Source organism: Giraffa tippelskirchi, chromosome 7, assembly GCF_054371585.1.
Source record: "Giraffa tippelskirchi isolate mGirTip1 chromosome 7, T2T-mGirTip1v1.2.pri, whole genome shotgun sequence".
Classification (NCBI taxonomy): Eukaryota; Metazoa; Chordata; class Mammalia; order Artiodactyla; family Giraffidae; genus Giraffa; species Giraffa tippelskirchi.
Genome location: NC_137281.1, coordinates 91,298,306 through 91,315,923, shown reverse-complemented (window position 1 = coordinate 91,315,923; position 17,618 = coordinate 91,298,306). Strand labels below are relative to the sequence as shown.

Sequence of the window (17,618 nt, the reverse complement as noted above, 5' to 3'; positions counted from 1 at the left end):
GTTTTGAGACCTGGTCATGTAAATTTCTACTCCTCAGTGTTTATGATTTTTCCTAAACAAGAGTCACTATTTTTATATGACAATGATAACTATGTGAGACTAAATGATTATAAATGGATTGAATATTTTGTAGATAAGAGGCAATACCAAATTAAAAAGGAAAAGATATCTATATTATGAGAATGAGGTTAATAACTAAATAAAACAAAGTATAGAAATTACAAAAGAAAATTTATTACAAAACTGTATAAATGAAATAAAAAGAACATCTATTACTAAACTGTATAATGAAGAAATGTATTAAACTTTCCATGTGTCAAAATGTTGCATGTAATTATTAAAAAATAAATATACCATTCAGAAATAGTATAAGTAAGTATTCAAAGAGTATCTCACTGTTCTTTTTTTTAAAGGAAAGCTTGTTTTTGTTATTTAACTGGAGTATAGTTGACTTACAATATTATGTGAGTTTCAGATGTATAGCATACTGACTTTTTCTGATTATATTCCATTACAGGTTATTATAAGATATTGAGTATAATTCCCTGTGCTATACAGTAAATCCTCATTGCTTATTTATTCTTGTATAGTATTTTTTGTATCTCTTAATACCATAATTCTAATTTATTCCTCCTCTCCTCCTTGGCAACCATAAATTTGTTTTCTATGTCTGTGAGCCTATTTCTGCTTTGTATACAGATTCATTTGTATTATTTTTAGCCATATATAGTGATATCATGTTGTATTTGTCTCTAAGCTCTGACATTTCACTAAGCATATTCTTTAAGTCCATTTATGTTGGTGCAAATGGCAATATTTCATTCTTTTTCATGGTTGAGTTGTATGTCATTGTGCATATATATATATATATATATATATACCCTTCCTCTTTATTTTTATATAGTGCTTTTTAATGTTCTGGAAGAAATCATCAAGCAGACTAGCTTATGCAAAAAATTACATAAATAGAAATTCAATTAGTCAGAAAATATACTGAATATTTGCTGTATCTAAATCCTGTGTCAGGAGCTGTGGAAAACTGTGTTAGAAGTATACAACTTAATTTTAGGAAGGGACAATGGATCTCTGAGGCAGAAATCATTGCAAGTAAGTAAGGAGTGTGGTAGAGTGGGCAGACTCAACAAAAAGGTTTGAGTAGAGGGGATTCATGAATTTGTGAACATTATGAAATGGAGTTAGAAGTCATGCTGATTCATCTTCTGAGGTAAGTACATGCCTTGGGAAGGAGAGAAGCTCCTAGAAAGCTCTGAAGGCTAAGGGTAGACTGATGCCACAGCATAACAGAGGGTGGATACCTACTCTACCTTGTTGCCTAACCAGGGTCCATGAAGCCTGAAAAGATTTGACCCTGCCAACTTCATTGAGCCTTTTCCTTATTCTTAGCCATTTTGGACTTTGTTGCTTGAGTATACCAAGCTCATGGTCTGAGACATGTAGACTGGCCCTTCACTTCACTTGTAGATAGTTTTGCCTAGGTAAATGTAGGGATGGTTCCTTCTTATCATTCAGATATCAGCTTGAAGCCAACACCAGAAAAACAGTTTTTATCTAAGGAAGTTCTTTTTTGCCTTATTATTCTAGTTATTCTCTACCATATGCTTTGGTTAATACCTTCATGATTTTTTTTTTTTATCTATTCGAGAGATTGCTTTGTTAGTTTTTTTTTCTCCCATTGTAAAGAAAGGTCCATAAATCAGGAAGTAAGAATTTTTGTTATTTGTACCTAGTGTGTGTGCATGCTAAGTCACTTCAGTCGTGTCCAACTCTGTGTGACCCTATGAACTGTAGCCCACCAGGGTCTTCTGCCCATGGGATTCTCCAGGCAAGAATACTGGAGTGGGTTGTCCTGCCCTCCTCCATGGGATCTTCCCGACCCAGGGATCGAACCCATGTCTCTTTAAGTCTCATGCATTGGCAGGTGGGTTCTTTACCACTAGCGCCAACTGAAAAGCCCTTTGTACCTACAGGGATATCCAATTTATAGCAGGAAGTCAGTAATATTTGCCTGACTTAGAGTAGGAAGTCAACAATCATTTGTGCAAAGAGCAATGGTAAATAAAAGCTGGAACGAGAAAGAAACAATGCTTTCCTTCTGAATCACAAGAAATGGAAAAGAATGGGAAAATCTGGTAGATTTAGCACAAACATTTTGTGTTAACTTTTTCAGGATAACAAACTAGTGGAGTCTAAAGTACATTTATAGCTTACATATAGATAAGCACAAAGAAGAAAAGGAAAAAAGTCACCAAAAATAATCCCACTCAAACATACCAGTTAAAATTTTGTTATGTTTCTTTTGAGATATTTATTTATGCATTTGGGCTTCCCACATGACACTAGTGGTAAAGAATCCACCTGCCAATGCAGGAGTCATGAGTGTGATCCCTGGGTCAGGAAGATCGCCTGGAGGAGGGCATGGCAGCCCAGTCCAGTATTACTGAGTGGAGAATCCCACAGAGGAGCCTGGCTGGCTACAGTCAATAGGGTAGCAACGAATCTGACATGACTGAAGTGACTTAGCATGCATTTACAAATTATACAAAATAATATTACACTGTTCCACAACTCATTTAACAATACAATATGTAAATCTTTTCATGCTGATGTATATACTTATAGCATGTAGTTCTTGGTGGCTATGTGGTAATTGAATGGGCAGAGTTATTTTGCTTTAGTCAAAACTTTATTGCTGACATTTATTTCCAATTATCAGTTAACAATAGTACTGCTATGAAAGACTTGATGTATCTCATTATATATATGAAGCTTTGATTCCTTCCTCATGATAGCTTAATAGAAATGAAATCACTATGCTAAAATATATTTGTAAGGTTTCATTATATATTGCAAAATTGTCCTCTAAAATGGTTGGGTCAATTTAAAATTTCTTCACCAGCAGTGAATTAGAGGACTAGTTTCTCCCACCTTTGCAAAAGGTGGATCTATAATTAATTTGAATCTTTATAAACCTAAAAATAAAATTGTTATTTACTGATCCAATTAAAATTTTCTTAATTTTTGTTATAAAATATTACATATTTACAAAACATATAGCACATATTTAAGTTAGAAACTATAATACCTGTCATCCCACCTATCATTGCACCTATTCTCCTAACTTCTATTCCTTTACTCTGCTTACCATTCAGATGAAATCAATATTCTGGGTGTTTTGGTTTATGCTTCTTTTGCCTTTTTGAAAAATAATTTTAATAAATAAGCATATATTTACAAACATTATGAAGTTTAATTTGGCTCATTTGTAAAGTATATATATATATATATACTTAAAATATGCATAATGTATTAGAACTTATTCAAGAAAAACTATGAGTATATATTTTTAAGGATTTTTTAAGGAATTTCTCTTTCATTTTTACAGTTTTACAATTTATTTGCATATTCAATGTTGAAAAGCTGAAAGCTTTTCCTCTAAGATCAGGAACCAGACGAGGATGCCTGCTTTTGCCACTTTTATTCAACATAGTGTTAGAAGTCTTAGCCACAGTGATCAGACAAGAAAAAGAAAGGGCATTCAAATTAAAAGGTAAGAAATAAAAATGTCAATATTTGCAGATGACATGATACTAAATGTAGAAAAACCTAAAGACTCCACCAAAAAACTGTTAGAACTAATAAATGAATTCAGTAAAGTTGCAGGATACAAAAGTAATATACAGAAATTTGTTGCATTTTTATACACTAATCCAAAGATATCAAGAAAGCAATCCTATTTACAATTGCATTAAAAAGAATAAAATACCTATGAATAAATTTAACCAAGGAGGTGAAAGACCTATAATCTGAAAACTAGAAGATATTCATGAAGGAAATTGAAGATGACCCAAATAAGTGAAAAGAAATTTTGTGTTCATGGATTTAAAGAATTAATATCATTAAAATGTTCATACCACCCAAGACAATCTACACATTCAGGGCACTCTCAATCTAAATATCCATGGCATTTTTCACAGAACTAGAATAAACAATCATTAAATTTGTATGATAGCTGTTCAGTCATGTCTGACTCTGCGATTCCATGGACTGTAGCCTGCCAGGCTCCTCTGTCCATGGAATTCTCCAGGCAAGAATACTGGAATGGGTACCATTGCCTTGTTCAAGGGATCTTCCTGACCCAGAGATCGAACCCAGGTCTCCCTCATTTCAGGCAAATTCTTTACCATCTGAGCCACCAGGGAAGCCCTAAATTTGTATGGAATCATGAAATATCCTGAACAGCCAAAATAATTTTGAGAAAGACACACAAAGCTAGAGGTATTGGAAGACCTCCCTGGTAGTCTAGTGGTAAAAAATCCACCTGCCAATGCAAGGGACACAGGTTCCATCCCTGGTCTAGGAAGATTCCACGTATCATGGGGCAACTAAGCCTATGGGTCACAACTACTGAGCCTGCATGCTGCACTTACTAAAGCCAGTGTGCCTACAGCCCATACTCCACAACAAGAAAAGCTATCCAAATGAGAAGTCCATGCACTGCAACTAGAGAGTAGTTCCTGCTCGCTGCAACTGAAGAAAGCCCATGCACAGCAATGAAGACCCAGCACAGCCAAAATAATAATAAATAATAATAATAAAACAGAGGTATTCATACTCTTTGACCTCAAACTATACTACAATGCTATAGCTTCCCAGATGGCTCAGTGGTAAAGCATCTGTCTGCCAATGTAGGAGCTGCAAGAGACGTGAGTTCAATCCCTGGGTTGGGAAGATTCCCTGGAGGAGGGCGTGGCAACCCACTCCAGTATTCTTACCTAGAGAATCTCATGGACAGAGGTGCCTAGTAGGCTACAATCCATCGGGTCACAAAGAGTTGGACAAGACTGAGCATGTACACACAGTCATAGTAATCAAAACAGCATGATACTGGCACAAAAACAGACACATAGATCAATGGAACACAACAGAAGGCCCAGACATGCAAATGCAGTCAATTAGCCTATGGCCAAGGAGAACACAATATACAATGGGAAACAGACAATGCTGGGAAAACTGGAAAGCTGCATGTAAAGAAATGAAACTATATCATTTTGTCACACCCAATATAAAAATAAACTCAAAATGGATTAAAAACTTAAAGATCAGCCCTGAAACCATAAAACACCTAGGAGAAAACATGACCTATGTTGTCTTCATATTTAGTTGATCTTTAATTCAGTCTTAGTAATATTTTTTTGGATCTGTCTCCTAAAGCAAGGACAACAAAAACAAAAGTAAACAATGGGACTACATCAAACTATAAAAACCAAAAAGCTTTTGCACAAGGAAGGAAACCACCAATAAAATGGAAAAGCAATCTACTAAGTGGACAAGATGTTTGGAAATGATATCTGATAAAAGGTTAATATCCAAACTATATAAATAACTCACACAACTCAATATCAAAAAGATGGAAAAAATGAGCAGAGGACCTGAATAGGCATTTTTTTCCCATAAAAGACACAGAGATGGCCAATAGACACATGAAATGGTGCTCAATATCACATCAGGAAAATGCAAATCAAAACCATAACTATATAGAACCTCATACCAGTCAGAATGGCTATCATAAAAAACACAAGAAATAACAAGTATTGGTGAGGTTGTGGAGAAAAGGGAATCCTAGTACACCGTTGGTGGGAATGGAAATTGGTGCAGCCGCTATGGAAAACAGTATGGAAGTTCTCCAAAAATTAAAAATAAAAATACCATGTGATTCAGCAATTCCACTCTCAGGTGTTTGTTGGAAGAAAATGAAATCACTTATCTTGAAAAGATATATGTACGTTGATGTTTACTGCAGCACTATTTACAATATCCAAAGTATGGAAACAACCTAAGTGTCTATCCACAGGTGAATGTGTAAAGAAGATGTGGTATATGTAACAGCCTTAAACTTTGCAATAACATGGATAAACCTGTAGAGTATTATGCTATGTGAAATAAGTCACAGAAAGACAAATACTTTATGTTTTCACTTATACATGGACTCTAAGAAACAAAACAAACAAATATTACAAAACATAAACAGACTCACAGATACAGAGAACAAATTTGGTTACCAGAAGGGAACGGAATGAGGGCTTGGGTGAAACACATGAAGGGGATTAAGAGGTGCAAACTTCCAGTTATAAAACAAATAAGTCACAGGAGTGTAATATACAGCACAAGGAATAGAGTCAAGAATATAACTCTGTATGGTATATAATCTATAAACATATTGAATAACTATGGTGTATACCTGAATCCATTATAAAATGTCAACAATTAAAAAATCCACCAAACTAAAAATAAAGAAATAAAGATTTTGAAGTAAAAAATTTAATGGTACAAAGAATATATAGTAGTTTTATTATTTTTTAAATAATAATTTTATATAATATAGATGTACACCTTTTTGATTCTCTGTTTCCATCTCCACCTCTATTGTGTGGATATATGTATCAGATATTTACATATATATCTGATATATATATATAATTAATACGGCTGATATGTGTCAGCTTTATTGAAGTATAACTGATATATGAAAAACTGAACATACTTAATATCCTTGGATATATGCAAATATCCATGATACAATCACCACAATCAAAGTAACAGCCATGTTGCACAGCAATCTCTAGAACTTATTCATCTAACATAACTGAAAAGTATTAGCATTAGAAAAAATCTCTTTTATAAACTTATAACTTGATAGCATTTGTCATATAAATGGAATCATGCAGTATCTGTCCTTCTATGAATGGCTATTTCACTTAGTACCATGTCCTCCAGTCTAATTCTTATCATTGGAAAAGGCAGGGTTTCTTTTCAAGGCTGAATAATATTCCACTGAAAGAAAATATCACACTTTCTTTTTCCATTCACCTGTCAGTGGACACGTGGATTGTTTCCATACCTTGGCTATTGTTAATAATGCTGCAAGAAACATGGGAGAACAGGTATCTCTCTGAGATGCTGACATAGTAGCATACTGTTTTCCATAATGGGTGTACCAATTTATTCTCCCACCAATAATGTCCAAGAGTTCCAGTTTCTCCACATCCTCATCAACACTTATTATCATTTTGATAATAGTCACCCTTCATTTTAGTTCAGTCACTCAGTTGTGTCTGACTCTTTGTGACCGCATGGACTGCAGCACGGCAGGCATCCCTGTCCATCACCAACTCCTGGAGTTTACTCAAACTCATGTCCACTGAGTCGGTGATGCCATCCAACCATCTCATCCTCTGTCGTCTCCTTCTCCTCCCACCTTCAATCTTTCCTAGCATCAGGGAGTCATTTCTTCTCATCAGGTGGCCAAAGGATTGGAGTTTCAGCTTCAGCATCAGTCCTACCACTGAATATTCAGGACTGATTTCCTTTAGGATGGACTGGTTGGATTTCCTTGCAGTTCAATGGTCTCTCAGGAGTCTTCTCCAACACCACAGTTCAAAAGCATCAATTCTTCAGCACTCAACTTTCTTTATACTCCAACTCTCACATCCACACATGCCTACTGAAAAAATCATAGCCTTGACTGTGGACCTTTGTTGGCAAAGTAATGTCTCTGCTTTTTAATATGCTCTCTAGGTTGGTCATAGCTTTTCTTCCAAGGAGCAAGCATCTTTTAATTTCATGGATGCAGTCACCATCTGCAGTGATTTTGAGCCCCCCAAAAATAAAGTCTGTCACTGTTTCCACTGTATCCCCATCTATTTGCCATGAAGTGACTGGACTAGATGCCAAGATCTTAGTTTTCTGAATGTTGAGCTTTAAGCCAACTTTTTCACTCTCCTCTTTCACTTTCATCAAGAGGCTCTTTAGCTCTTCCTTGCTTTCTGCCATAAGGGTGGTGTCATCTGCATATCTGAGGTTATTGATATTTCTCCCAGCAAACTTGATTACAGCTTGTGCTTCATCCAGTGCAGTGTTTCTCATGATGTACTCTGCATAAAAGTTAAATAAGCAGGGGGACAATAAACAACCTTGACGTACTCCTTTCCCGATTTGGAACAAGTCTGTTGTTCCATGTCCAGTTCTAACTGTTGCTTCCTGACCTGCATACAGATTTCTCAAGAGGCGGGCAAGGTGGTCTGGTATTCCCATCTCTTTAAGAATTTTCCACAGTTTGTTGTGATCCACACAGTCAAAGGCTTTGGCATAGTCAATAAAACAGAAGTAGATGTTTTTCTGGAACTCTCTTGCTTTTTCAATGATCCAACAGATGTTGGCAATTTGATCTCTGGTTCCTCTGCCTTTTCTAAATCCAGTTTGAACATCTGGAAGTTCACAGTTCACGTACTGTTGAAGCCTGTCTTGGAGAATTTTGAGCATTACTTTGCTAGCATGTGAGATGAGTGCAATTGTGTGGTAGTTTGAACATTCTTTAACATTGCCTTTCTTTGGAATTGGAATGAAACACCTTTTCCAGTCCTGTGGCCACTGCTGAGTTTTCAAAATTTGCTAGCATATCGAGTGCAATACTTTTACAGCATCATCTTTTAGGATTTGAAATAGCTCAACTGGAATTCTATCACCTCCACTAGCTTTGTTCATAGTGATGCTTCCTAAGGCCCCTTGACTTTGCATTCCAGGATGTCTGGCTCTAGGTGAGTGATCACACCATCGTGATCATCTGGGTCGTGAAGATCTTTTTTGTATAGCTCTTCTGTGTATTCTTGCCACCTCTTAATATCTTCTGCTTCTGTTAGGTCCATACCATTTCTGTCCTTTATTATGTGCATCTTTGCATGGAATGTTCCCTTGGTATCTCTAATTTCTTGAAGAGATCTCTAGTCTGTAGTTTTCCTCTATTTCTTTGCAGTGGTCACTGAGGAAGCCTTTCTTATCTCTTCTTGCTATTCTTTGGAACTCTGCATTCAAATGGGTATATCTTTCCTCTTCTCCTTTGCCTTTCACTTCTCTTCTTTTAACAGCTATTTGTAAGGCCTCCTCAGACAACCATTTTGCCTTTTTGTATTTCTTTTTCTTGGGGATGGTCTCGATCCCTGCCTCCTGTACAATGTCATGAACCTCCATCCATAGTTCTTCAGGTACTCTATCTATCCTAAAAGGCATGAAATGATATCTCATTGTAGTTTTGCCTTGCATTCCTTTGATAACTAATAATGTTGAGCATCTCTTCACACACTTTTTGGCCATTTGTATGATCTTCAGAAATAAGAACAAAGTTGGAGACATCACACTCCTGACTTCAAATTATATTACAAAGCTTCAGTAATTAAAACAGTATAGTACTGGCATAAAGACAAACATATAGACAAATGGAACAAAATAGAGAGCCCAGAAAGTAACCCATGTGTATATGGTCAGCTGATCTTTGACAAGAGTGTCAAGAACACACAATGGGGAAAGCACAGTCTCTTTAACAAATGAAAAACTGAATATCCACATGGCAAAAAAATGAAAGGGAAAGAAACTGGATCTCTAACTTACACCACACACAAAATTCAAACCAATGGATAGACATAAATGTAAACCTAAATTATTAAACTTCTAGGAGAAAACATAGGGGAAACACTTGGTTTTGCCAATGATTTCTTGGATGTAACACCAAAAACACAGCAACAAAAGAAAAAATAAGCATAAAACTAAAGTTTCTATACAGCAAAGGAAACAATCAAGAGTGAAAAGGCAGCCTATACAATGGGAGAAAATATTGGCAAAGTATGTATCTGATAAGAGGTTAATTTCCAAAATACATAAGGAAGTAAAACATGCAATAGTAAAAAACCAAATAATCCAATTAAAAAATTGGCAAAGAATTAAACAGACATTTTTATAAAGAAGACATGCAAATATGTAATTTTGTTCTGCTTCCTGCAGTTAAGAAGAGGACTGTCTAGATATTAGTCTTTCCAAAGGACTAACTTCTGGCTTTGTTGGTCTTCTCTATTTTATATTTATTTTCAGAATTTTTGATTTTTGCTCTTATCTATTTTACTTTCTCATAATGTATTTTATTTGTTTTCTAAATTCTTATGTTAGAAACTTAGATATTTAATGTTTTTGCTTTATTCTTTTCTCATGTATGCACTTCCACTGAAGTAGAGGTAGGATTTTTATATGCTACAAGTTCAGTTTTAAGTATCTAAAATTTTCTACAAATTTTTAATTTAAATAAATTATTTAGAAGTTTTAAAATTTGATAATGTATTAGAATTTGAAAATGTTTCTTTTATAAACTTATAAGTTGATAGTATTTGTTGATAGATTCAGGTATACTTGACATTAATTCCATGAAATATGTTAAACTTATATTCTCTTACTTGGTCAGTTTTTGTAACTGCTCCATATGTGTTTGAAAAAAAAAATCTGTGTTCTTTAATTGCTGAGTAAAAAGTCCCATATACTTTAAATAGATCATGAGTTTTTAAAAAATTGAAGTATAGTTGACTTAAACAAAACTATTCCATGTTAGTTTCAGGTGTATAGCAAAGTGATTCAGTCTTGTGTATATATATATATACACACACACACATATATGCATAATTCCAGAAAAACATCTACTTATGCTTCATTGACTATGTTAAAGCCTTTGACTGTGTGGAACACAACAAACTGTGGAAAATTCTTAAGGAGTTAGGAATACCAGACCACCTTACCTGCCTTCTGTGAAACCTGTATGCAGGTCAAGAAGCAACAGTTAGAACTGGATGGAACAACAGACTGGTTCCAAATTGGGAAAGGAGTACGTCAAGGCTGTAGATTGTCACCCTGCTTATTTAAGTTATACGCAGAATACATCATGTGAAATGCCGGACTAGATGAAGCACAAGCTGGAATCAAGATTGCTGGGAGAAATATCAATAACCTCAGATATGCAGATGACACCACCCTTATGGCAGAAAGCAAGGAAGAGCTAAAGAGCCTCTTGATGAAAGTGAAAGAGGAGAGTGAAAAAGTTGGCTTAAAGCTCAACATTCAGAAAACTAAGATCTTGGCATCTGGTCCAGTCACTTCATGGCAAATAGATGGGGATACAGTGGAAACAGTGACAGACTTTATTTTTGGGGGGCTCAAAATCACTGCAGATGGTGACTGCATCCATGAAATTAAAAGACGCTTGCTCCTTGGAAGAAAAGCTATGACCAACCTAGAGAGCATATTAAAAAGCAGAGACATTACTTTGCCGACAACGGTCCGTAGTCAAGGCTATGGTTTTTTCAGTAGGCATATGTGGATGTGAGAGTTGGACTATAAAGAAAGTTGAGTGCTGAAGAATTGATGCTTTTGAACTGTGGTGTTGGAGAAGACTCCTGAGAGTCCCTTGGACAGCAAGGAGATCTAACCAGTCCATCCTAAATGAGATCAGTACTGAATATTCATTCGAAGGACTGATGCTAAAACTGAAGCTACAATCCTTTGGCCACCTGATGCGAAGAAGTGACTCATTCAGACCCTGATGCTGGGAAAGATTGAAGGCAGGAGGCGAAGGGGACGACAGAGGATGAGATGGTTGGATGGCATCACCGACTCTATACACATAAGTTTGAGTAAGCTCCAGGAGTTGGTGATGGACAGGTGCTGCAGTCCACGGGGTTGCAAAGAGTTGGACATGACTGAGTGCCTGAACAACAACATATATCTATATTCTTTTAAAAATTCTATTCCACTATAGTTTATTGTAAGATATTGAATCTAGTTCTCTGAGCTATACTATAAATACTTGTTGCATATCTATTTCAATGTGGTAGTGTGTACCTGCTAATTCCCTACTCCTACTTTATCTCTCCCCTTTCCTCTTTGGTAAGTAAGTTTGTTTTCTATGTCTGAATCTTTTTTGGAAATAAATTCATTTTTGCTATTTTTCTAAATTCCACATGTAAGTGATATCATCTAATATCTGTCTTTCTCTGTGTACTTATTTCACTTTACTGTGATCATCTCTCGTGCTCATGCTCACTTGTTTCAGTCGTGTCTGACTCTGCGACCCCATGGACTGGAGCCCACCAGGCTCCTTTGTCCATGGGATTCTCCAGGCAAGAATACTGGAGTGGGTTGCCATGCCCTCCTCCAGGGGATCTTCCTGACCCAGGGATTGAACTCGAGTTCCCTGCATTTTCCTGCATTGTGGGTGGATTTTTTACAGCTGAGCCACTAGGGAAGCCCATAATAATCTCTAGGTCCATCCAAGTTGCTGTAAATGGCATTATTTCATTCTTTCTGTATGGCTGAGTAATATTCTGTTATAAATATATATCTATCTATCTCACCTCTTCTTTATATACATATATATATATACACAAACTACCTTTTCTTTATCCATTCATTTGTTGATGGACACAGATCATGATTGTTTATTCAATCATGAATATTGTTCGTAATTGTTCAAATCCATAGCATTGCTATTTTTTTTTGTTGATTTGACTTATAGTTGGTGTGTAAGATATGCATTGATGTTTTCTATTATGTTTGAAAGAATGTTGTATTTAATCAATTTTTGCTTTATATATTTTGAGACTATGATATTAGAATATTCTTGGTGAATTGAACCTTTTATTATGCAGTAGTACTCTCTGCTCCTAATAATGCCTTTTGAATTAACATATATTGTCTGATATAGATATAACCATGCTAGTAGGGTTTTTTGATATTTAATTATTTCCTATTAAATTTGTCTATCTGCATGTTTTTAGGTATGTGTCTTATAAATATCACATAGAGCCATTTTTAAGATCTGTTTTGATATTCTCTACAAATACATAAAGCTGACAATATCTTTAGTTCACTGAATTCTTACAACAGCTGGTCATAGTAGAGGTTATGTTTATGAGGCATGAACCATTTGGATATATTGATTAGTTTTAAAAATTATTTTAAGGTACATCAGAAAAAATTAGTCAAGCATATTTTTAAAATGAATCTTTATTAAATATTGACTATGTGTTTTGCATTGCATGCTGCTGCTTGCCAGCATTTACTGATCAGGCGATGGGTATGGTGGAAGTATTGCAGTAATCAATTATAATTCTTTCTGAGAGTTAATATGAAGCAATAGTACCTGAGGGCTTCCCAGGTGTTGCTAGTGGTAAAGAACCCACCTGCCAGTGCAGGTAAATTTAAGAGATGTGGATTTGATCCCTGGGTTGGGAAGATCCCCTGGAGGAGGGCATGGCAACCCACTCCAGTTTTCCTGCCTGGAGAATCCTATGGACAAAGGATTATAGTCCACGGGGTCGCAAAGAGTCAGACATGACTGAAGAGACTTAGCATACACAATATTACCTGAAGAAGGATGGTGGGAATTGAAGCAAAGGAAAATATTATAGGATAATAAGATAAAACTATATAAGAATCTCTTTCATAAGATGTGCTCAAGGAAGGCTACCTATTTGGAAAGGGTATATCTATTTTCAAAACTTTTTGCATAACAATTCCTCTTATACTTTAGTAATTAACAGTTTAGAACTTGACAACACTCTCATGAAAAAATGTCTGTAGTCTAGGATCCTAGATTTTTAGTCTCATGGGACTGAAAGGCATGTAGAGAGCCAAAATTGCTGAAGTAAAGTTATGTTCTGTGATTTCTCATTTGCTGTTACCTCCTAGTTTTTACTGAAGAGTGTTTTTGCCGTAAAACATCTAGTTAGTACTAGAGTAGAGTAATACTCTTTCCATTCCCTACTGAATCTCAAGCATTCTAAAGTGTTGGGTTTCTTTATACTTATTGTATTGTTTCCTTTTAAAGCAAAAATATTTCTGCACATCGATCTAAGACATCATTAAATTGGGTACTAAGAATCTATTTTCTTTTCTCTGTTCTTTTGCTCTTTTTATTCCCCAGGTGAAAATCAGGATGGACTCTGAGGCATAATTCCCAGGAAAATCCAATCAATGAAGGGCTGGCTATTCCCAAGATTCCCACCAACACTTGGCCACCACATGCTAATTCGAATTTTTTTTTTTAACTTGAGAAAAACAGTATTGAGCTCTTTGTTTCAGAAAGGTTTACAATCTCAGTCCGAGTGAAACTGTCCTTTCCTGAATCGTGAAAAATGCTCTTATTTCAAGCACTATCATGCAAAGTATATGTAAAACAAATGTTTTACTATTTAGCAAGTCCAAAATTAATCCGACTTATCTTTGAGTCTCTCTCCAGTGATTTCTCTGTAATTCTCCCTACTTCTTTTCACTTAATCTATGGTTTTATTGTTATTTGACATATTTGTTACATACGTATTCTGGGCAATGCATGAAAAGGGGTATCGAGATGAATAAAACTATGACTCTTGTTAAGGGTATTGGGGAAGGTTTTGGGGCAAGGCATGGAAAGGAGTTTCAAAATGAGTAACTCTTTGACTTTTGCTAAGGGCATGGGGGAGATGACACTAAACTGGGTGGTGAATGAAGGGTGGGATTTTGACTAGAAGAGGGTGTTCTTGGGAGGAGGAAAAGCATGATGTTTTCATCTTTTCTATATCTTATTCCTTTTTATTCCCCTATTCTGTATTTCCTTTTAGTTTTTCATGGTAGATAAATTCCTAAGTGATGTTTTCAGTTTCTGTTTTATAAACTCTCAATTTCTGTCATTTGGACCCAGAATCCATCACACTAACTCTTACTTTTCTCTCTTAGAAATTATGGCTACTATATAATGAAGTTTCTATCTTCTCACATAATTTGGAGGGATTTGATCTACCATTTGAGGAAAATAGGTTCTTTGGTCTAACTCAGGTAAGAGAGAGTTCTGGTTCTTTGCAAATAGGATTAATAACATTTTCATTTTCATGATCAGATATGATTTCCATAGTTCAGAGAATATAATTTCCAGAGTTCAGAGAAAATTCATTTGTGTTGTTCTTGATGTCTTAAACTAAAATTCTCATGTGAAAACCTCATCATGGGCAACTAAGATAAGGTATAGACAATATAGCATAAGTTGGGTGTCAAGTTAATGTCTCTTTCTGGTGTGTAAGCAGGGCAAGTTAAAAGTGGGAGAGTTGTGGGACTTCCCCTATGGTCCAGTGTTTAAGACTCTGTGCTTCCACTGCAAGGGACTTGGGTTTGATCCCTGGTCAAGGAGCTAAGATCCCACATGCTGTATAGTCCCCTGCCCCCGCAAAGTGGTAGAATTGTAGCAGCTTAGAATACTCAGGAAGCATGTCACAATTAGGGATGTACCTAACTGAAATAAAAAATTTACGAGAGTAATTAGTGTTGGGTTTTATATAAAACTAGGTGACTATATTGATTTCCTTTAGCCTTTCATGTAGAAATGACTCAGCATGTAAATGGTTTAATTGAAAAAGCTCTGGAAGGGATGCTTTGGAGGCCAGGAACTTGGAAGAGACTAGATCTTGGTGAGGATGTCATAGGTGGAGGTCTTGGACAGTCAGGTACTGTCTGAGAGAAGTAGATAATGAGCAGGAGCAGGAGACGGTATGACAAGAGATGGTAGAGGAGCTGGAGATGAGGTGGCAGACACCAAAGACCCTCTTTGCCTGTCAAGTCTTTGCAGGCAGCCCATTTTGCCTGTCAAGTACCTTGGAGGTAAAAGCTACTTCCTCACACCCTTGAAGTTACTTTGTCTTTAGGTTGTCAGTGACTTACGGAATAGTATAGTGAAAAACCCTGGGCTCTGGAGTCAACTTTGTTTTTTAAGTTAATTTTTCTTTAAAGAGAAAAACATGTGCAAAATGGAAAATTTATCACCCATAGTCCCTTCCTAGAAAACAACTGTTAAAATTTTGACATTTCTTCAAGTACTTTTTAATCCACTGGCATTTTTAAAACAATGGCAAGAATTGGGTTTGAATTGGACACTTAGGTGTGCAAAATTAGGCAATTAATTTAATCTCTTTCAGTCCTTATTTTCTTATCTGTAAAACATGGATCATATTTCTCTTTTCTATGCTCTATCCTGCTATTTTGCAACAAAAGATATGAAAGATTTTTTACAGGTTGTAAACTTTTAGAAAGGAAATTAATGTCATAAATTTTGGTATTTGCCTCCTATAGGATATTATTAATAAAACATGATTAAAAAACAGCATTTATGGTAGGTCACAACTTGAAGAAAATGTCCTAGTTGAAATTATGTGAGAGTAGGAACATTCTTAATTCAGAAGAGTTTATAACTTAACCATGAGGAATAGTGATATTCTGACAATTGTATTTTATTTTTAGAGTGTAGAGCACAGCTATAAAATATAATATACGTAATATTACTGTTTTCTAAAGTCAATATGAGATCAGAATAAATAGAAGTATGTCATGCAAGTTTCAGGGAATAATTGTATTATATTTATGATTAGATACACTCTTATTAACATTTTATAACTAAGATTCATTAGCATGTTAAGGAAATAGAAATGATGTGTAGATAGTTAAGAAGACCAGACAACTATTAACATGTTTGAAAGAGTTGAGAAAGAAGATGTCAGTAGTAATAAAAAGTGTTTATTCTGGATATCATATGACTAAGGAGAATGATAAGATTAAGGAGAAGTTAAAAAAATTATGTAGTCAAGTCACTGACCAACGATTTAGTTGATGACTCCTTTAGCATTTTTCACATAGATCATTATCTTGTCAGTCATAATAATTTCTATCTCTCCTGAGAAGTCAGCAGAAGTGAACAATCTTAAATAATCATCTGAAGTAAATTATGTCTGAAGGTTTGGAGAGGATTGAGAAAGCCATTCATGAAGTCCTCAAAAGGATGCCCAAAACAGGTTTTAGAATTTACATATTTGCATATAATTACAGTTACATTATGCATTGTGTATGTAGCCTTGATTTTCCCTTTGGCCTCTAGGTTACAATGATTTAAGTCCTCCCTGATGTTAATAACTCTAGTTGTAAATTTTTTTCAGGTATGCCCATATAAGAATGCATAGGGAATGAGGAAATTAGATAAGATGGCATTGCTAAGCTAATATCTGGAAGCAGATCAGAATAGTTATACTAGCATCAGAGACTCTAATATCTAAGCCTTTGTATCACTTACTTTTCACTTATGAATATTTTTGTATGTCCTATGAACACAAGTGTCTCTGGCTCATCTTACGGGAATAACCTTTGATGTTTTTCTTCAAATACAGACCAGGCAGACAAAACAATTAGTCTATTTCTCCCCTCATGGAGAATTCATGCCTCCAGTAATGTCTGTACTACTCCTTCTTCATTACCTTCAGTTGTTTTTTCTTCCTCCATATATACCTACTTTGTCTAATATTTTTAACTTAAAAAAAACTGAAGTACAATTGAAATATGATATTATATTAGTTTCAGGTTCACAACACAATGGAAGCTAAATCTGTAAGGATTAATTCCTTCCCTATGTTAATGACTCTAGTTAGAATTCTCATTTGAGAAGTTATAGCCTTCAGGTCCAGCCTGTAGAATAGACATTACCAATAGGGAGAGGGATGACAAAGTCTTTGCACAACCCACTAGCAACAATATTTTTCAGAAAGTAGGAAATGGTGAACAATATAAGATGATGCATAGATATCAGAAGATTCAGCTATTCTGAGATATTTGGTGATCTTCACGAGACCAGTTTAAAGAAGGTGGTGGGGACAGCTGTCCGACTACCAAGAGTTAAGGAGAAGGTAATTGATGGGCTTCCCTGGTGGCTCAGACGG

The 17,618-nt window shown here is 35.5% G+C and overlaps 1 protein-coding gene across 1 annotated transcript in view; it reads right to left on the bottom strand.

The window, feature by feature from the left end:
- LOC145513832 (uncharacterized) overlaps positions 1-17,618 on the bottom strand; it is a 139,097-nt gene that overhangs the window by 74,335 nt on the left and 47,144 nt on the right. The window lies entirely within an intron of this gene.